Source organism: Achroia grisella, unplaced genomic scaffold (genome assembly GCF_030625045.1).
Source record: "Achroia grisella isolate CSIRO2021 unplaced genomic scaffold, CSIRO_AGI_Agris_v1 utg1360, whole genome shotgun sequence".
Classification (NCBI taxonomy): Eukaryota; Metazoa; Arthropoda; class Insecta; order Lepidoptera; family Pyralidae; genus Achroia; species Achroia grisella.
The window spans coordinates 2176937-2200143 of NW_026712626.1; positions in this window are offsets into that span (position 1 = coordinate 2176937).

A 23207-nucleotide genomic window follows, 5' to 3' on the forward strand; every position below is an offset into this window, starting at 1 on the left:
CACCTACGTAGTATAGAGAAAGTAATTCAAAGCTGGTAATGGCAACGTAAAGTCTAAGAGGCAGGTTAACCCATTGGGATTGCGGAGATACATTATATCTCTGTGTTTTTTTCTATGTAATACACCACGGAGTGTGTTTTGAGGAATTGTTCAAATTGATACCAGTTCCTGAATTACATTAGAAGCTATTCATAAATAACGTCACACGTTAAGGTCAACAAATTGTGACATTATGTGACAAGGGATAAAAATGCTCCTAAATTTCGTACCTAATCTAATATACCTAAGTATCAAAACACGAAGTAGTTAGATAAATCATTAATTTGTACTTTCAGCACGCACACAATAAAATTATATATATAATATATAATGTTTATCTTTATATGTAGGTATATAGATAATAAAAAAATTGATTTAGTAACGAAAAAATTAAAGACAATTATATATTAGGTATTTAAAAAAACTTGCATAGTATGTGATATCACACAGAGGGATGAGGCTTACAAATTAGAAATAGACAAAAACTGGGAGATTGTTTATATATTCTTTATTGCACATTTAAATACAGTAGTAAACTTAAATATATACAAAGTGAGCAAAGGAGTATCTTTCAGAGATATGTCCATATCTCTAAAAGAGATCTCTACCAGTCAACCTAACAGTGTGACATAGCTAGTAGTAGTGGGTAACACTAGTGCAACTAATAATATAATGTTGAAATATAAAATAACCGTTTAAAACTCAACAAATTAAATAACATTCTAATATATCATTATAATAAAATACACTATATATATGTATGTACGAAAAAAAATATCTATGTATTCAGTCATAATTTAAGAGCTACGCTCTTGTCAGTGGAACTCTTGCCACTTTCCGCGATCTTCCATCATGCTCTTTAATTATCTAGTACCCAAGTAACACAAGCTTTAGCTAGACATAGCTATTAGTGAGTGATAGTGATAGAGAGTCATAAAATTCTGTGACTACATGTAAGGCCTCTCGTACTAACCCGTCAGATATTGAAATACCATCCTTATCATCTAGATCAGAGGTTCCCAAACTTTTTTGTGTCGTAGACCCCTCCCAAATTTTTCGTTTTTGGGTAGACCCCCCATTCTTAGCTAGTATTCATTTTTTGTAAATTTCTAACTGTAGTAAAGTTTAGTGTTATAAACATAAAGTAAAAACGAAATGACCGTTGTCGTAGACCCCTTGCAGTTTGTCATAGACCCCTGGGGGTCGATATAGACCACTTTAGGACTTACTGCTCTAGATCAAATGGTCCTCCTCCACCTCCGAATTGTCGCCTACAATCACATGTGTAGAATCAATTGCAAGAGTAGTAGTAGTACTTTAGAACTGTTACCAGATTGAAACTTTCAGGAAAAGAGCATATAGGTACTCTGTTTGGTTCGTAGTCGCTGCTCATATTTGGGTGGAAGGATCACGTAGAATCTTTAGAAGTTTTTTTTAAAGGAATTGTTGTAAACTCTTTGCACTTATTTATATGTTTATTTTTCTATCAAATTTGAATGTATTTTTTTTTTCGGTTCCGTTTTTCTCTTTTCATGGAAGGGCAAAAGGACTCAGCCCATACATAGAATTGTCATATTTTTGTTTGTCACTTTTTGCCTTGCAACTGTTTGTACTATTGTCTATCCATTGATTGATTTATATCATGCGTACAGTCATTCTATCAGCTAAATGAATGATAATGGAATGGTGCACTCGCCTGCGCTAACGCGTACCTATACTACGCAGCGGGGCACTAGTGGAGGATGATAAGATGGTTTCCAGCGTAACCGCTCGGTGGTAAACCTGACATGGTACAAGGCTAGCAATGAGGTTACTAATCCATATTACTAACAATCCCCTTCCCCAAATGACTTTTTATCTTTACAGATTTTTTTATGGATGATAATGAAATGATGCACCTGCCTGCACCAACGGTTTACGCTGGCGGGGTACCAGTAGAGGATGATAAGATGAGCATGAGGTCAGTTCAGTTAGCACATCGTGACAAAGTTATCAAGAATTTGTCACGATGGTTTCCAGGGGGAAAAGCGTGGAGGTCAACCTGAATTGGTACATTGCTACCGATGGAGTAATTAGTTCACCCTAATCTTTGTAGATTTAGATAAGTGGAGTGTAGCGTTAGGTCATAAAAACAATAAATACTAAGTTAAAACGATGCAATAGTACAAGCCACCGGGATAAGTAATTTTTTTTATAAAGCCATTTTATTAACAATGTTTATTTATATACGTGTATATGTCTAACATTAAATGAAAATCCCGTACATGAACAACTATTGCCATGCACGCTCGTCTTTCAAGTAATAGTTTAGTGAGTAATAGGCTTTGCTCAGTAAATATGATTTAACAGATGTTTTGAATTTCTTTAAGGGCAATTCTGGTATATCCTTTGGTACATTATTAATTTTTATACCCATTCCCATAAAAGACCCATTGACTTTTTCTAAACGATACTTAGGAACAGCCAGTTTGCCTTCAAATCTACACTCGCGAGCAACCAAATCAACACAAGCGCTACCTCTATATTCAAACAATGTTTTAAATAAAAGTATACAACATTTAAATAAAAATAATATGTCATTTGAAAGCTCGAAACCTAAGCTTTAAAACAAATATCAACACCATTAAATAAAACAAGTACCAACGTGTTCATTTGCGTAATTAGGGTGTATGGGACAAATTACTCACTACGCTACCTGCGAGTTGCGCTACATTGTACCCTTATAAATATGAGAAATACTGTTTGATACCTGTAGATGGCTACAACCACAGATAACATAATATTACATACTACAACTACGAGGTAATTATGAGTATGGTCTTTTTTATAATTACTCTGCCGATACCTATTAATAGTTCATAGAATACAATGATCCTTTACACAGTGATAATCGGACAAATTTCCATTTCTGGCTGTTGCCAAACATGTCTTGTACTATGCTAAACGGCAAACGATACCATCATTATTGTCTATGACTGTTCCAATTTCAAAATGTAGATTTAAAACTCCATGGAGACGTCTACGTATTTACTACATTTTTTATATTTTGCTTAGTATTATATTTGTAAAAAGCCACATTCCTTTTTGCTTTGTAAGGTATAATTCTTACACACTACAGACATTTGTATTCATGTACATATGCTAAAATTTACTTCAATTTAGGACTTTTATTAAAGGGTAATAATATTGGAACTTTCTTATTAAATTTGTATTTGTTACTTCTGAATAGAAGACATCGTAATTAGAATTTTATATTGAAAAAGATATTGAATGTATAATATATATTGATATGGTTTCTGTTGTTTTGTGGGTTTTGTAGAGATGGCATTGTAAGTTGTACTAAATATATTTTATTATGTTATCTTTATAATTCTCAAGTATTTATGTACACTGCGGATTTAACTTCTACGGATAATAGTAAATATTTAGCTATAGGTCCATCATACAGCTTATATAGCATCATATAGTATATAGCTTTCTATTCTAGCATTTGTTTAGAAATTAGCCAGAATGAAAGCATGATTCCAATTGGTTCCTAGTATCCCGATTTATATTTTTTTATATCTAATAAATGCAACGCTACTCCATAGATCCCTTACTTTTTACAACCAATAAAATAACATGGCGGCGTTCTAAACAACAAATTGGTTCGATGACGCTGCACAATAGCTAAATAATGATATTTACATATTGTTTTGTCACTTTCCACTTTATTATTTATTAGTGTTGTTGTTTTTTTTAGATAATATCGTGGTCGTATCTGTAGTGCGTTTGTTTGGAAATTTGGCGCGATTGTCTATGGGTTATACGGCCATTGTTTTGTTTTCGGCCAGTCATGTTTACGAGGATTATTTTCATTGACTGTTAAAATGCGTGTTCACAACGTAAAGTTTGCGTCCGGTTGGATTGATAAAATCGATTGCTTATAAACTAAATGCGTTGTAACTTTAACACCTGGAAATTGTTTCTTTAATATAATATGCCCACCAAAAAACTATTGTACTGTATGACGTACAAAATACATTGATATGAAGTACATTGTAAAAAGTCTTCTGCGTGAGACTGAGGTAACTCTTACATATTTTATCCGCCAAGCAGATTTTTTTTAAATGAGAACCTGCTGCTGTCTATGATTATTATATATATGCAAATATTCTGACGCAAATTATGATTGACAAAATTTCAGATAGCTTTATCAAATACAAATTATCAGTCGTATCAAAATTAATTATAATAATGTGACGCATCGTGTCGAATAATATCATTTGTCACTCAATTATCATTTTATGGTATATTCCCACAGTTTATTCTTGTTCTATTTCACCTATCAAATTTTATCGACTTATTTTGCATCGTAGATTAAAAATTATTTAGCATCACTACTGAATTTAAAAAATCAATTTTTTTTTCTTTAATCATGCACAAGATCATTTGAAATGAATGAATGAACGAAAAACTCTTTATATAAAGAATATGAGCTGAGATTTTTCTGTTCTTAGCTCTAGATAATTACTGCGGGGATAGAGTAAGAGATATTGTGTGATAGTACGAAATTGCAATAGCATATTCTGGTGGTATTCTCCCTAATTGAATTTAAACCCAACTGAAAATCAGCGCTGGTAATACGTCCAGCATTATGCTGAAATGTGGTCCTCATTGACTCTGTTTTTTTAATGTTTGTAAATTATTGCTCGTATTTTTTGTAACAATTGTTGTACTTGACACAACACAAAGAGTCAATAAAATATATTCTATTCTATAATTTAAAAAATAATCTGTAAGTTTGTAATCTTGTACAATTTTATTTGAAAAGATTAAGAGCTGAGTTTCTTGTCATTTCTTCTTAGCTCGTAAGCACTCTGAGTAGATTTGACATATCATCTTATTATAATAATCTCAGGACAATTCAGACAGCGCCATCTAGTCCCAAGTTAAGCTAGATAAAGTTTGTGTTACGGGTACTAGATAACTGGTACAAGTACATAGATATTTTTTTTCGTAAATATGTACATATTATACACAGAAAACACCCAGACCGATACAAACAATCATACTCATGAATACAAATGTTTGTGGCTTGCGAGGAATCGAACCTGCGACTATCGGACGGACCATAAAGCGGTGTGCTAGACCGCTAGACCAGCGAGGTCGTCGGTGTTTTCGTCCACCGAGGTCGTCGGTTATTACAAATATATAACATGACATTTATATAAAAACATATCAAAATTAAAGTATATTATTCGTGTAGGTCAATTACAGACTCTTATGATATGACAAATCTACTCAGAGTGCTTTCGAGCTAAGAAGAAATGACAAGAAACTCAGCTCTTATTCTTTTCAAATGAGCTTGTACATGATTACAAAAACACGTAATAATCACGTACGTGTTTAATTGTTAAATATTGGATTTATTAAAACGATAAGTTATCTATGATTTTCTAAGTAGGTAATATAAGTACTTAGATAATAAAAATGTAATGAGTCGTAAAAGGAAGTGGCAGTACATAATTATTTCTCTGAATAGAACAATAGATGAACTTCTCAGTATCTAATATCGCATCAAACAATGGAGGTTGATAGACATGCCAACGCGTCTTTATTTTTTTTCTGAAATCATAGACAATTGACGCCATTTTCTTGGCGGGAAATCGGGTGCAATATGGCCGTCATAATGAAATTTATATATAAACACCTCTTTGGGCACTATATATATATATATATATATGATTTGAATCAAAATGAAAATTTGTTTATTAATGTAGAATATTTTAGTCGCTTATGAATGTCATTTTTTTTTATATTAATACTAGCTGATAGCGCAACATTGTCTGCATCGCACTCACTTTGTATTTATAATTATATTTCGCCCAATTTACATAATATATTTTTAATTTATAGCCTATGTGTTATTCTGATGTATAATCTATATTACTGTAAAGGTTAATCAATATCCGTTCAGTAGTTTTTGCGTGAAAGAATAACAAATATTCATCCATCCATACTCACAAACTTTCGTATTTATTATAATAATATTAGTAAGATTTTTTTTCTACTGTATATTAAGAGTCTCACTAGTTACTGGGGCGTGAGTCGGGCAACCTCCTCGTATGTTCCTACCATTGGGAGGCTTCCCCATCCTCGTGGATATGTCCGCGGGGATCGGTGGCCGAGCAATAGTTTGGTTCTGGTACGCCCTGGGCGGGATAGTAGTAGTTCCTTCGGGATATTGCTACTATGTCGGCTGATAGTCCGGCGAAGGGGGTCGGCGCAGGCTGGGACAATGGGCCCAGGTGGGGCCCGCGTCGCGTTGGTGGCCCGCTCCTGCTATGACTCTACTCTTGTAGAGACACGTGCGGAGCGGGCGCGGCTCTGTGTGGGCGGCAGTCTCAGGGGTTCAAGTCTGCCGCTCACACAACAGGAGCCGAGATGGGGGGGAGGCGCATCCCGTATTCCGGTGCGTCATCCCCAAGGTGGGTGGAGGCGGGGGAACTGGGAAGAGTTCCCCCCATGAGTTGAGGAAGGCCCGCTTGCGGGCAACCGCCGCTGGGGTCGCGGTTGATTGCCAGTTCGATCCCGTGACCCTGGCAATTTGGCGGCGAGGAGGAATATCGTGGGGTTTTTGATGAGTAGGAGTCTCACAGTACCCGTCCGTCCAACCCCTGAGACGGCCGGCTCTCCATGAGCAATTTTCCCCACGTAAAAAAAAAAGGTTGGTAGTTACTGTATTAATTAAATGTATATATTAATGAACACAATCATATTATTGTTAGAGTTTGATGTATGGAGACCCGCCTGTCTCCCCCGGGGCGGGCGGGACTCCATGAGGGATTTTCTCCGAGTAAAAAAAAAAGGTTGGTAGTTACTGTTAGGTAGGTTTTTACTCATGAGACTACAGCATGGGGTTTTTCAAGATAAGAAGATCCAAGAAGACAAGAGAAGGGTATAACCCTATATTAAGGTTTCTTAAGGGTCGGCAACGCGCACGTGTTACCCCGTGTGTTTCAGGCGTCCATAGGTTGCTGTAACCATTTACCATTAGATGGGCCGTATGCTTCTTTGCCACCAAATTAGTATAAAAAAAATATATTAGTAGAAGCTGTATTTATATATTCAGGTTTGTTGTGCATATACGTAGTTTATTATAATAAAAGTAAATTGCAGACGTATAAAGTTGTAATCAATAAATTCAAAACATTTATTTAATCATATTTAGTGAGCAAAGCTTATTACACACTAAACGATTACTTGAATGACAAACGTGCATGGTAATAGTAGTTCATGCACGGGATTTTCACTTAATGTTAGACTTAAACACACAATGTAGGTAAATAACTTGGCTATAAAAAAAAAACAAATCACTTGAGATTCTTGCCAGTTTTTCTCAATTGAATTTGTATACTGAACTGGACGATAGAATAAAAATATTAAAACATAAAAATTGACTTTCATAAGCAGCTAAAATATCCTACGTAAATAACTGCTTTTTGATTTTGAAAACGGAATAAATAATTAAGAATTAAACGGAAAGGAAACGGAATAAATAATTAATTAAGAAGAAAGAAAAAAAAAGAAAAAAGAGCACAATAAAATTAGTATGTTTGATGAAGAAGCCATTTTTAAAGTCTTATTATTTTCCCGCGCAAACGTAAAAACACCACAGATGCACAATATTGCACGGCCGCGGCGCGCAGCCGCAGTAGGATGACGAGCGCGTTATGGCTGTATGCGCGATGTTAATACTAGTACGAGTATTCACATTAACTAACCTTTTGTTTTTATTGTTCGCAGTAAACTCCTTAAAGTTACGTGTAGGTACGATTTTATTCGCGTCATTTTATTGTACTTTATACGTGACTTACAGTTTTAGATCAATCGATAAGACAGACATTGGTCTACTTGTAATATATTTATTTGGCCCGGCTTTCATCAGACTGTTTCTTGTAGTACTGTTTGTTATAGAAATACGTTGAAAGTTCCATATGAAGTTTTTCTAAATCAAATATTGCTAATTATATGCTATTTCAGTTATCAAACAGCTTACTTTCCGAGCTGTTTCAATTAGGCATGTAGCTAATTTCCGGTGTCAGTTAATTAAATCAAAGTAGGTTTTTAAAAAGTCGTTTGGGTGGGAAATCTATACTTATAATAAATCTGTAGAGAGGTCAATTCTGTACATGAAATATATTTTCAAAATAACTGTCAGGGGGTGATTCGTGACCGATACTGATGCCAAAAATGCAATCAGTAAAATTTTTATCTGTCTGTCTGTATGTTCGTTATAGAAAAAAACTACTCGACGGATTTTAACGAAACTTAGTACAATTATTCTTCATACTTCTGGGCAGGTTATAGTATACTTTTTATCACGCTACAATCAATAGGAGAAGAGCAGTGAAGGGAAATGTTAGGAAAACACATCGAAACCACTGAACCGTGAGGAAGGACATGGGCTACTTGTTTTACGAAAAACGACGGAAACGCAGACGAAGTCGCAGGCAACAGCTAGTAATAAATAATAGTAATATGTCAGGACGATTCACTCAGCGCCATCTAGCCTCAAACAAGAGCAACATTAGCAAGAGATAGTGACTCTTTGGAAACATTTGGAGAAATATTTTACCGTTAAAGCCGTCCTTGTTTCTAAATATATTTGTTTGGCAAGTATTTGTATTGCTTGCAATTTTTTTGTTTCGTATATATAATTTATTAATTAAAATAGCAACACGCGAGTTTCGTGCTCATTCTTCTTGTGACGAATCTGCGTTTCGAAAAAGTGGTAGAAAAAAAGTAACTATTCAAAAGACATATCCTATACCTTAATTTTTTTTTTATCAGGAACAAACAAAGCTAGCGGCACAAGTGATTATAGCTGCCTATTAGCACCCTCAACACCAGGGGAATTGCAAATGCGTTGACAGCATTTTAGGAGCAATATCTTTTCTTGAAAGTTTCAATATCGTAACAGTAAGTAAATACCATGGCAGGAAGGATTTTCTATAACGTTTATTTGAATGAAGATTTCTATTTTTACTTGTCCCTTCAAATGAATCGGTATCTTACAAAGTAAGCTGAAATGCTCAGTGTCTTGCGAGTGAGGATGGTCATTTGGATTTTTAATAAAATAACAAAGATGGCAATTACCTATATTATTTTCTTTACTTGAGCACCGGAAATAATTAAATTACTTTTTTTAAATCTTAGGTAACTGGATACTCTAACACACATGATCTCACGCAGTCATTTTAGAAAATATAATTATTCTAATATTTATGTAATTGTGAATAAAGAATTTATCTATCTCTATCTATCTATCTATCAATAGATTGAACACTATAAATTAAGCGTACATACAAACTAACATACCACATTTGTTATATTAGTCATCAAAGATTATACATAATGGTGTATGAATCAATATTAGAGTTTATAAACCATTTAAGGCAGTGAATTCTCTTTAATTAAGCACCAGAAACATTAAGGAATAATACAAGCATAGAGTACAAAAAAAATTAAATTACTTTTTCTAAATCTTAGGTACCTGGATACTCTAACACTCAAGACCTCACGCAGTCGTCATTTTAAAAAATATAATTAATCCCATAGATTGAGCACTATAAATTAAGCGTACATACAAACTAACATACCACATTTGTTATATTAGTCATAAAAGATTATATGTATAGATGTATGAATTAATATTAGAGTTTATAAACCATTTAAAGCAGTGAATAACCTCATTATAAAGCGTGGCATGATTGGATCGGAAGCTATGGTCTTCATAATACTTACTTCCACCGCACCTGTTGGTAATATAATTTTATGGCCTTGGCATATATCTAGTAGTAGAATACAAATATGCATAGACAATTTTTTTTTTTTTGGACTAATGCTGTTCGCCGCATCTGGCTTTTACAGCTTCACCGGACGATAAGGGGCGAGTGGAGATGGCACTCCGAACTAAAGGAAGGGCTTATGGAGCGGTTAAGGGCCAACTCGTGTCTGACGGATATGATTTTAATAAGTCTGAGGGCACCGCAAGGAGTTCGAACCTCGGTTCAGGCTGTCCTAATTTCGACCCTCGTTTGAATTGGACGGGGAATCGATCAGAGAGGACAGTCTTAGGCCACTTGATAAGTCCTTCCCCAGTTTTGGAATGCCATCTGTACTCGAGCTGTAACGTCCGGTGAAGCCGTAAAGGCCAGCTGCAGCCAACAGCATTAGAGTAGCCCGAAAAAAAGGCAGTTGAAGACATTACTACTAAGGAATGCGCAGGATTACGTCACTAGTCTTTGTCGGCGAGTACGCATGATCGAGGACGATCGGTAACCAGCGCACGCGCACCGATTCTAATGAATCGGCCATAAATCAAATATAGCGACGGTTGCAGCCGATTAATTGGTAATAAAAGATTTCTTAAAAAGACACAATTATTATTACTGGTTGCCTAATGGTCTAAATTCGACCATAATTAATTTGAAGTATAAGTTTGAACATTATTAAGGCGCTTTTGTCAAAGACTACTAGTGGTTGCCTAATATTCAGCATTACTATGTAATATTATATTATCTGTGGCATTACCTACATATTTTGGATTCTATGTGAAGAGTCTTAGGCTTTTAACTTTTTTAATTTAAAAGTCTAGGACGCTGCCTAAATCTATTCGGGACGTCCCAGGACAGTATAAAATTAGAACATATCCTGTGAAAAGAGGACGGTTGGCTACTCTACATTAAATACAATGAGTTTTATAAACTTATACAAGGATTTATTGCAATTGTCAGAAAGTCTAGACATATAAAATAGTTATAGCTCTATTAAAACATATTTCTTGAAAATAAGATATCTATACAGCTAATAAATCGATTTGCATTCGATATGTAGACAACACTAATCATTCGACGCACCAACTTTTGCATACAATTGATTCTTAATCATATTCGGCGCGCAATTGGTAGGTAATTGTCCGCCATTTTGGTGGCGGCCATTTTTGGCGCGTATTGTCTACGGTCCGGACTAATTTGATAATAATGGTGCATATTGTCTATGGTCTAATTTGCCGCAACAATAGTAGCGATGAGATGATTGACAATTATCATTTAATACGCTATTAATTTGTAACATTTCGAGTTTGCATAATGTTTGAATCGTCATTTCCTGTAATAAACAAGTGGCATTTTTCTTCTTGATTAATTAATTTATTTATGACTGTTACATAAGACAATATAAAGTTATATTACATCCGTAATATATAAGGTGAAACTCTGTTCCTTAAATAGAAATAAGGAATGGTTCATTCTACCAGAATCAATGTCGCAGGAGGGTCCTGCGACAATGATTCTGGTAGGGTAATACCCTACCAGACCCTATGATAAGGCTAAATTTAGCCAGTCATGTCGAATTAACAAGGATTTTACTAAGAAAGAAAGAAAATTGTTTATTTGGTACACTGAAAATAATTTTTAAAATATAATTTATATTTTATATTAATAATTAGAATACCAACTAGGTCTCCGCTCAGCATATGTCGTGACGGGGTGCCACGACGCTGGTTTTCAGCGGACACCTTCATATACAATAAACATAATAAAATAATAATAATAATACACATACATACATAAATCCAGGCGAACAACACAAAGCAAACATTTACGACATACTACCATATATAAATAAACATCAAACATAAATTATAATTATAAACTACGATCATGAGGTTAACTTAACATGGTACATTGCTCCAATTAGGTCACTAGTACCATTAATAATAGGGGGAAGGGGATTGGTAGTAATGGGAACTAGTAACTCCCATTGCTAGCAATGTACCATGTCAGGTCGACCTCCACGCGGTTCCCCCTGGAAGCCTTCGTGATAAATTCTTGGTGAATTTGTCATGAACATGAGGTCAGTTAGACCTGACCTTATGTTCATCTTATCATCCTCCACTGGTGCCCCGCCAGCGTAAACCGTTAGCGCAGGCGGGTGCACCATTCCATTATCATATGTACGTTTTCCTTTCTGAGACGGTGAAAATTCTATATGGTGCTAGCGGAGGGTCCTGGTGGTCTGGCGGTTCAGCTCACTGCCTTACTTCCAATATTCGCGGGTTCGATTTCTCAAATGGTCTGATACAAACATTTGTATTAATGATGAATGAATATAAATACAGTACATTCACCAAAATAACATTTTTTACAATTTTTGTCTGTCTGTCTGTTTGTTCCGGCTAATCTCTGAAATGGCTAGACCGATTTTGACGGGACTTTTTTGGCAGCTAGTTGATGTAAAAAAGAGTAACTGTAAATGTGATGATGTATAAAAGAGTGAATGTTTGTATTGGTCTAGTGTTAATTATGTATATTATGTATGTATATACAAAAAATAAATGTATTTTCCTTGTATTAGTTGTCTAGTATACATCTATAACACACGCTCTGTTTAGTTTGGAACTAGATGGCGCTGTGTTAATTGTCCGGGGTTATGAAAGATTCAAATGTCGTATAAAACGTTTCCTCTGAAAAGTGCTTACTATTGGTTGTTCTATATCGGACCGCAGTTATAGTTATAATATAATAATAATAATAATAACTTTATTGTGCAAAAAAACAAATACAAAAGGGACTTAACTAAGGTTATATATGTATATTAATTCATATATATACAATAGTTCTTAAAACTATTTAATATCATGTCCAGTGCAGTAGTGTCTAAACTAGGCCTAGCCTGTATCTCAGACACCATTGCCCACATAAAGATAACATGCTATAAGATTCTTTAGAGGTGAACGAAAAAATAAGACAAATGTAGGGTATACTTAAAAATAAAATAAATCGTATCGTTGAGGCAATGAATGCGTCACATCGTATGGTCCAACTACAATCGGTGCATAGATACTTGCAAGTGCGACCACTAAATGTAGAAACTTATCTTATATTATAATAAAACATGTTTTTTACAAAAAAAAACGGTTATACATATATTTATATGTTACATATACGCACAACCACATAATACATAAGTGTTGTTTATATAGTTATGTGTGTTTCTGCCGGCCGGCCACCGTTTGTGTACATTACAATCAGTCGCCAAAATACAACCGTGAAGACACAACGTCGTTTCATTTAAATTTAAGTACAAAATTTCCACTTCTCCCAAAGTAAACAGAAATCAGCTTTAACACAACCAACATAAAAATTAAATTAATATAAAAATGAAGAGTTTGTAAATGATAATAATGTTTTTATTAAAAATACAGTCTTTAGAAACATCAGTAATTTTTATTACTAAGGTTTCTTAAGGACTGTATTTTTAATATATTTTAATTTTAGTTCTAAGAGAAACTACGGTCGCTGGAGGTAAAGACATATATTTCAGAAGTGACAAATAATAGAACAATAGAAAATGGATTTTAAATATATATAAAAAAATACAATAAAAGTCTAAAAAAGTGCGTCGTGCACAGTTTTTGTAGACAAATCTTACATTCTGAGAGATGACAATATTATCTGATTGCTCTATGAATGAGTGCGTAGCGGTTTCTATATTGATTATCGCATGCCTCTTACTTGTTTTTGTGTAATTATTTATTTAAAACTAGCCACTTGCTCCGGCTTCGTACGGGTGTACATGTATTATATATATAAACCTTTCCTTGAATCACTCTATCTACTAAAAGAAACCGCTTCAAAATCCGTTGCGTAGTTTTAAAGATTTAAGCATAGATAGGGACGGACAGACAGCGACAGCGACTTTGATTTATAGTATGTAATGATAACATTTATTCAAAAGAGCAACACACAAGTTTTGCTTAATCTTCTTGTGATGATCCTGCGTTCCGAATGAGTGGTAGAATAAAAAAATATTACTATTCAAAACTTGTATTGAGTTTATTTGAATAAGAAATATTTCTATTTCTATTAATTTTACTATTTTCTTATTATTTAACAAGTAAAAAACTCAATCAGTCAATTGATTATTTAGACAGAGTGTGTTGTCTATGGTAGAGTTGATAAATTTCCGTTTGTCTCTATAACATGCCATGTAATAGACAATTATCATAATAAAGAGATTTATTCGCTTTGTAGATGGTACCGGACGAAGGCGCCCGTATGCTATCTACGAGTTTATGGTACGGTTAGCAGAAAAGGTATATGTAGGTGTATATATAATACATACACATGTACATACTCGTTGCTGGCGGCTTGTCTACCATCAAAATATAATCTGTCTGTGGTCTGAGAATAGGCCATCATCTATTTTTCATCCCCCTAAATGTTAGGGGGAGTCCACCTCTAATTTTCTTTTTTTATTTTTTAGACAAAATTTTTAGTTTCTTATTTTTATGATACAACATATAAAATACATATAATCCTAAATTATCACCCTTCTATCATCAACCCCGATTTTTTTATAGCGTTATTAGTTTATATGGCAAAACAACGTTTGCCGGGACAGCTACTCTAAATATATAACTCAAAGGTGACTGACGTAGTGATCTATCAACGCACAGCCTAAACCACTGGACGGATCGGGCTGAAATTTGGCATGCAGGTAGATGTTATGACGATGTTATGACGTAGGCATCCGCTAAGAAAGGATTTTGATTACTTCTTAAGGGGATAAAATAGGGGATGAAAATTTGAATGAAACTTTGTCAATTTTAAACCGATTGGGCTGAGACTTTGCATGCATAAAGCTACTATGATATACCATGTCAGGTTGACCTCCACGCGTTTGCCCCCGGAAACCATCGTGATAAATTTCTGCTAAATATGTCACGATGGGCTAACTAACCTGACCTCATGTTCATCTTATCATCGTCCACTGGTGACCCGCCAGCGTAAACCATACCATTACAATCCATAAAAAAAAAATCTACTATGACGTAGGCATCCCCATAGAAAGGATTTTGATAATTCCACCCCTAAGGGGATAAATTAACGTGAGCGAAGCCGCGGGCAAAAGCTAGTTCTTTTTATTAACTTTGTATCTTTGATATCTGATTGCGCCTGTGTACCTATTTTCCTTGTACGATGCTGCACCATCACACTATGACATTAAACAAACACCAATATTATCTATATGTAAATCTACGAAATTAATCTATATATTGTCCAAAATCTATTTGAGTGTCTGTTTGTAATATAGAAATAACCGTAAATAACTAATATATCATTTTTTACAATTTTTGTCTGTCTGTTTGTTCCGGCTAATCTCTGAAATGGCTGGACCTATTTTCACGGGACTTTTTTTGGCAGGTAGCTGATGTAATAAAGAGTAACTTAGGCTACTTTTATTTTAGAAAATGTCGCGGGTACAGATAGTAATTAAATAAAATATATGGTTACAATTTGTGTGCTGACGTTACGAACATCGTGACGGCATGCCAGGATCGCCCGTGTATTGGCACGTACTGCAACTCAATGTTCTAGTACCTTCTAGCACGTAAATTGTGTTTAATAAGAAGTCCGTTATAATATCCTATTTTTTTGTTATTGGGGGGTTTTTGGCTACTGTCTGGTGTGACCTGTAACACTGCGACCTGTATAGATGTATTGTGAGCTCCTTGAGTTTGCTACCTAGACCCGTCAGTGATAAGTATTGAAGGATATTCTTAGGAGCGATGGTTTTTATCTCCTCAGGATAGAGTGTATATTTTCCAAAGGAGATGTTTCGTGTATGCATAATACTCTGTTATCAGTTTAGCATTAATATTTAACTCAAGGATATTAATTTTCAGGATATTTATTAGTTTTTTATCTACTATTTTTACTATTTACAGTCCCAACTCCTAACAATCCTACCTAACAATTATCTTTAATATTCAAATTTCAGGGGTATTTATTTTATTTCTTCTAAGGTTTTATTATTTTCATTACATATAGACATTTTTCACAACTTATATATATATAGTTTTTCTAAAATAAAAGTAGCCTAAGTTACTCCTTATTACATTAGGTACCTGCCAATATAAGTTCCGTCAAAATCGGTCCAGGCATTTCTGATATAAGCCGGAACAAACAGACAGACAAAAATTGTAAAATATTTTGGTGTATGTACCGTATTTATATTCATATGCATGTAGTAAAAAACGGTTATTTCAATATTACAAACAGACACTCTAATTTTATTTATATGTATAGATTAACTATATTACAGTTTGTATTCTTACAATACAACTAATATAGACTTATTTACTATTTTCTTTTACTACCCTCTACTTTAATCACTCTTTTACAGTAGGTACTCTATGTACTCTTTATATAATTTTTGTATCTTTTTTTTCTAACACAGGGGACAAACGATCTTGCGGCTCACCTCATGGTAAGTGATTACCGCCGCCCATGAGCACCCGCAACACCAGGAGAATTGCAACTACGATGTCGGCCTTTTAAAAAGGAATAAGCTCTTTTCTTGAAGGTTTCAATATCTTATTATTCTAATATCAATCTATAATAACATCAATCAATCTATAATAACTAATAATGAATACAAACTACCAATTAGCACTAATTCATTAGAGTCAAAATATTAAATATACAACTAACTCGGTAAAGTAACTGAATAAGATAAAATCAGTCGTAGTGATTAGAGCAGATCAGTTCCTACCCTACAGTCATGACCCCCCCCCCGAGCCCAGGACTTAGGTGGACCACTAATTGAACATAATGATTTTATTTAAGTATTTTGACACCATACAAATTTTATTAATTTTTTTAAGTACAGTACGTACGTTTATAAAATACCTACTTTTTACTTGTATCTATTGTTATCAAAATTAAATTATAAGTTCTTGACTTGACCCCCCAGACCCTCCTGGCGCCAAATCTGGATCCGCCCTTGATTTTTTTTTTATTTTATTTAGGATCATCAAAAATTGTTACAATTATACAATTAATTTATTTTCATTAGAATCAAAATATTAAATACACAACCAACTGGTTAAGTAACTAACTAAGATTAAATCAGTTCTGAATAGAGCAGACCAGTCCCTACAAGCAGCACTCATTCACAAGTATGACGAATGAGTCAGTTATCACTGCGTTCAAAGATAATGTATGGAGAGAAGTAAGAAGTGAGAATTTTAAAACTCATACACTGTATATTTCATTGTATTATAGATACATTACTTCATTAACGAAACATTTAAATATTGTCACGAATAATACTAATTTGTATTTATGAATTCTAAATGCTTTGAACCGCCGACTCATAGACAATGCAGTACAGCATACCTACTCTATGGTTCCATTTCTTTTTAATTTCTTTAAAATGCCGCCGCTGGTCAGTCTAGTCATTTGTTTCGAGGAATAATCAAACGCGTATTCGTGTTCCGCATGCGGCATGCATGCAATTGTCTTTGGCATTAAGCACTAATTGTAATTTGTCTATGGCGAAAGTTGTTTTTTTTTTCTAACAAATATAATGTCGAATTAATTTGTACATTCCTATTAAGGACATATTAATTTGTAATTATAGATATTTATTTAATTATAATAATAATAATAACCCTGAACAATTAACACAGCGCCATCTAGTTCCAAGTTAAGCAGAGCCTGTGTTATGGGTACTAAACTACTGTTATAAACACGTAGATATGTATGTTTTTGTAAATACATAGGAAGTAAAGCTGTTTATAATTTGTTTATATATTTATTATTATTATTTACGTAAAATTAACATTTTCTTTCATTCCATTCACGCAGTCTAATTTCTATATTTAAATAGATAACAAAATATTATATATAAAAAATATTTAGCAAGACAAGTTTAGACTGTATGGTTTAATATCTTTGCTTCTCTACTTCTGAATAAAATGTGACGCCTTCTTTATGGTTATGCTAGAGCTCTATATAGACTGGTCTTTTTAAAATGTCCCGTGCGTTTGTACAAACGTTGTTATGCTAATATAATAATTGGAATCGGTCTGTCGGCGCGTCAAAGTGCAGTTTTGCCGATAAAATAAAGACCCGATTAAATAAATGTACACGTCATTTCGTGGAATAAGTCTCGCTTGGGAAATCGGTTCCCGCCATTTATTGACCATCGACAATCTTTAGTTTTTATTCCACACTTACATTATATGATAAATTTGTGGTGCTATTCATGTATTCGCATAGACAAGGATTACCACTAACTACTAAGCGGGAGGTTTGATATTCCACTTACGTAAAAAATGTATGATAAAACAAATCGATTACACTTTTTCTTTTATATACCTAATTGTCCTTGACAACTATGACCATAGTATTCTGTATCTATACATATGTATAAATAAAATTGGAGTGTCTATTTGTTCCGGCTAATCTCTGAAATGGCTGGACCGATTTTGATGGAGCTTTTATTGGCAGTAGCTCCTGTAATAAGGAGTAACTTTGGCTACCTTTATTTTAGAAAAAATATTTTATTTTAGACAAATATATTTGTAGTATAACTATATATTCCGACTTTTTTACCAAAATGGCATACTGCATCTAGCGTCATACTTAGGTACCACAGAGCACAAACATTTTATAAGAGCACCTAATTAGAATTGAATCAAATCAAAATATCTTTATACTACATATGCATTCGCTTGCAATAATGGCGGCTGATATAATATTGTTACACAGATTCATAAACGTTATTTATGTTTCCAGTGACGGTAGCCGTATGATATTGTACCGGTCGTGAGTCAAACTCAAACCAAATCAATTAAAAGTGCATTGGGCATTCAGCACGGAGGGCCTTTTGTATTGCCGACGTACGCGCCACGCATACAGCTATGTTCATGCCGCGATTAGATATTATAAATTAAAAATGTATTATTTTAAATATGGAATTTTATTTTTTTTTATTACAGAACATTGTCCTAATTTTTTTTTTAATTTATAGTATTTAATCGCAGCGTGAACGACGATCTGGTCAAGATCGCTGGAAGGCATTGGATGCGAACAGCGCAGGACCGATCGTCGTGGAGATCTTTGGGGGAGGCCTATGTCCAGCAGTGGACGTCTTCCGGACTGCGATGATGATGATGATGATGAACATAGCTGTATGCGTGGCGTGTATGTCGGCAATACAAAATAAGTCTCTGCAAACCAAACGATGGACATATAATTATATAATATGAATTGTATATATTCTATAAAAAATATATATTTATACATATTTATACAATAATTGATAGAATAGAATAGAAATAAAAAATCATTTATTCAAATATACTTACATTGAAGCACTTTTGAATAGTCATCGCATTTTTTTTAATCTACCGCTCATTGGGAAAGGTCTCATCACAATAACGAGCGAGAAACATGCGTGTTGCTCTTTCAAATAATTTTATTGTTACATATTTAAGTTGCAGTGTGTGAACACAAAGTACTAATTAGCAGTAATTCAATTAAATACTCAGATTATTATAGAACCGATGGTTACAACATATAATAATGGAATGTCCGTCATTTGGTTTGCAGAGACTTTTTTGTATTGCCGACGTATGCGCCACGCATACAGCTATGTTCATGCCGCGATTAGACATTAGGTATAAATTAAAAACATAAATTGTTTAAATATGGAATATTTTTTTTTATTATAGAACATAGTTGGTTCTACGTACGGTCATTGTAGTTTTTTTATAATTTTTATTTTATATTTTTAAAAACTAATTTATTATAAAATTTTTATTATTCGTTCGTCAAATTATTGTAAAGAGTATTTTTTCCTTGATTTACTAAATTATTTCTTAATTTAATAGAGTATACACAATTAGTACATTTCAATTGGAAAGTGTCATTATCTATAAATCCACTCGTCCTATGTACCTGCTCAGAACCTGCTGCGGAACTCATAATCTTCTATGAAATCATATATTTCTATGTGACGTTTATTTCAAAATTTAGAATTAAAACTGCTATCTGATAATCAGACAAGGCTGTATGGGCACAGTTCTCTTTGCTTTAAGGAATAAACAAAATAAAATCTGATTTAATCTATGAATGGACTTGAATTCACATTGGATTCAAATATTCCCAGCATTAATGTACTATGTAATCCTCTAGCAGATCTGTATGCTTTTAAATTTAATCGTAATTATATATTTTTAATCTTTACATAGTATAAAATGACGTCGTTTCCTGTATCTGTTCGTTTAGGTCTTTTAAATTATGCAACGGATTTTAATGCAGTTTTTAGCAATATATAGAGTGATTAATATATAACAGTAAGATATAAATGTATAATACATCTACACCCATGCAACGCCGGGGCGTAGCTAGTATAGTATATAACAACGGTGTTTCAAAAATGTGGGGTGAATAAAAAAATCCAATCACTACAGAAGAGTGAGATTGATACCAGGAAAGCAGAAAAAGTACAGGGTATAGGCATGACATCTTAGTCCTCCAGAATGACAACGCACGAAAGGTACTATAAGTAGAGTTGCCAGATTTTTTTTCAGCCTATCTACTTAGCCTCAGGGGCAAATGTTTAGATAGGCAAAAAATACGGGAATTTAGTTTTTTACCCAGGACAAATTATTAAAGAACAAATTGTGTAGCATAGATCGATCGTTTTAATAATAAAAAACGGAGCACAATTCGAATACGGGACAGAGTCAGTCCCGCCGGGACATATGAAACTAATACGGGACGTCCCAGGAAATACGGGACGTCTGGTAATGCTAACTATAAGTCATGTGATGACGTCATATCCGCGGCATTCCTGCAAGCAATTATATAGGTCATGGTTGCCACTTACGATTAAGGTGAGGTAAGATGCTTGCTATTCCAGATACCTAAAAAAATATAAAAACTAATATTGCTGGCCACTTCCCGACAAATTACGGATCTTGTCTATGATAATATCTTTTTAATATTAACATTTTTTTAATCTACATATCTAAAAGGCGCCAAGAACAACGCAGGTTGAATATTAAAAATGTTAAATCAGAACACAATAACACAGTTTTTAACGTTATTGTTTAGTTTTTTTTCCACAGATTCGATAAGATTAGTGAATAAAAAAATGGTCAGGTGCGAGTCGAGTACGTTTTTATAGGTTCCGTTTAAAATGCACAAAATATCATTGTATTGTTTTTTGATTTGTCAGCTTGTATGTAATAGAAACGTTTCAACTGTTCATATAGAATCTTAATATTTTAAGTTAAATTCGGTCTAACGTTATGCGATATAGAAAGTTACAGTACACACTCTATCCTGAGGAGATAAAAACCATTGCTCCTAAGAATATCCTTCAATTCTTCAGACGGGGACTAGGTAGCGAACTCTGAAAAAGGGCGAGCACAATAGATCTATGGAGGTCGCAGTGTTACAGATCTATAGCACCTAGCATAAAGGATCCATAACATATTCATGCATTATATTACACTGTTGTTGTTAGTAGTTAAAAAGATACGCAGTTTTATATAATTCACGTACAGAATTTATTTAGTAGAACAAAGGAACAGAACATGTCACTCAGTACAAGGATTTTACACAAGAGAGATGGAACAAGAAAGAGATAGTATTACATACCCGTATCCTGCCCATATTAATCATATGCTACTATGACAGATTATAAACAAAGTTTTTATGTCCTAAAATATGATAATTGAATCGTGCACTCGTCTGCGCTAACGGTTTACGCTGGCGGGGCACCAGTAGAGGATAATAAGATGAACATGAAGTCAGATCAGTTAGCCCAACGTGACAAATTCACCGGGAATGAATCACGATGGTTTCCAGGGGGAACCGCGTGGAGGTCGATCTGACATGGTACATTGCTAGCAATGGGATCATTAGTCCACATTACTAACAATCCCCTTATTATAGGGAGATACAAAGTTAGGGTTGACATACACGTCCTAAGTAATTATAACAAAAACAATACAACTTTTAACATATTTTACGCCGACCAAGTTGTAGGGTAAAACTAACTACTAATAGCAGTAAGAATATTGAGAAAACTTTTTACTATTGTAAGATATATCGACGCGGTCTTTCAAGTCAAGAGTAAATAGGCACTATTTGAGATTGCGTGTAATAGCTTAGCCACAGCATCACTTAATATCAGGTGAGATTGCGGTTAAACGCGCTCAGATTTTAATATAAAAAAATAAAACGGAACCCTAAAAATGAATATTTAATCAGTTATTGTTCGTTTTTGTGTAAATCCGCTGGGATTTGTGTTCCAAAAACGAAAGTTCTATTATACGATACCGTGGCGCCATGTGTACGTGGTTTGAAATAATTTAATTCATTCATAATTTAAGACTACGCTCCTGTCGGTGGAGATCTCGCCATCATCCACGATCTTCCATCAATCTCTTTAGTTGTTGATACACGACTCCAACTTTTCCCTTAATAACCTTTTTATAGCTGTGTCTTAGTTTTCCCTTTGCCTCTTTTCTTTTCTATTAATAAAAAAATATAATTTTGCATCTATCTGACCCGAAGATTGAATCGTTCCATAATTAAAAATTGCTGAACGCATTCTTTTTGCCAGATAAAGAATTTTTTGTTTAGTTAGACATGTAACACTTGTAGAGATTATTGTAACATGGGAAACAAATATAACTGGAGACCATGCAATAAAAATAAATAATATTTATTTATTTTTATTGCGAACTATAGTAATAAACATAATTCGTACTAAAAATGGAAATACGGTTAATACATATGCGATCGAAGTGGGAGTGACAGGTATACCAGCGAAATCTCTCTACAATCTAAAAGATCTTGGCCTGTCTAAAACTGTAGTAAGTTCTATAGAACTATCCAGTATACTAGAACGTATATTTAAAGCTGCACTTGCAGGCTCCTACCAGATCTGTGTGGGCAGGGAGAGAAACACGAGCGGTGAAGGTGAGTGTAGACGTATGTCGGCAAGGGGCCACTTAAACCTACACCCGGGTTACAAATTTCAGGCACTGAGAGTTCTCGGAACCCGGAAACTCGGAGTTTCCCTCTCCGAGATACCAGGTCTATCGTGTGGCCTCTGCCACATGATAGACCTGGCATCCGCACGGTGATTCCATGGAATGCTATGAGGTTTGTCTCAAATCTGATAAATTCCTTGTTAATTTGTTACGATGGTCTAACTAATCTCATGCTCATCCTACCATCCTCAACTGGTGCTCCGCCAATTGTTAGCTCAGCCGGGTTGATTAAACATTTATTGCCAACATTAAAAAT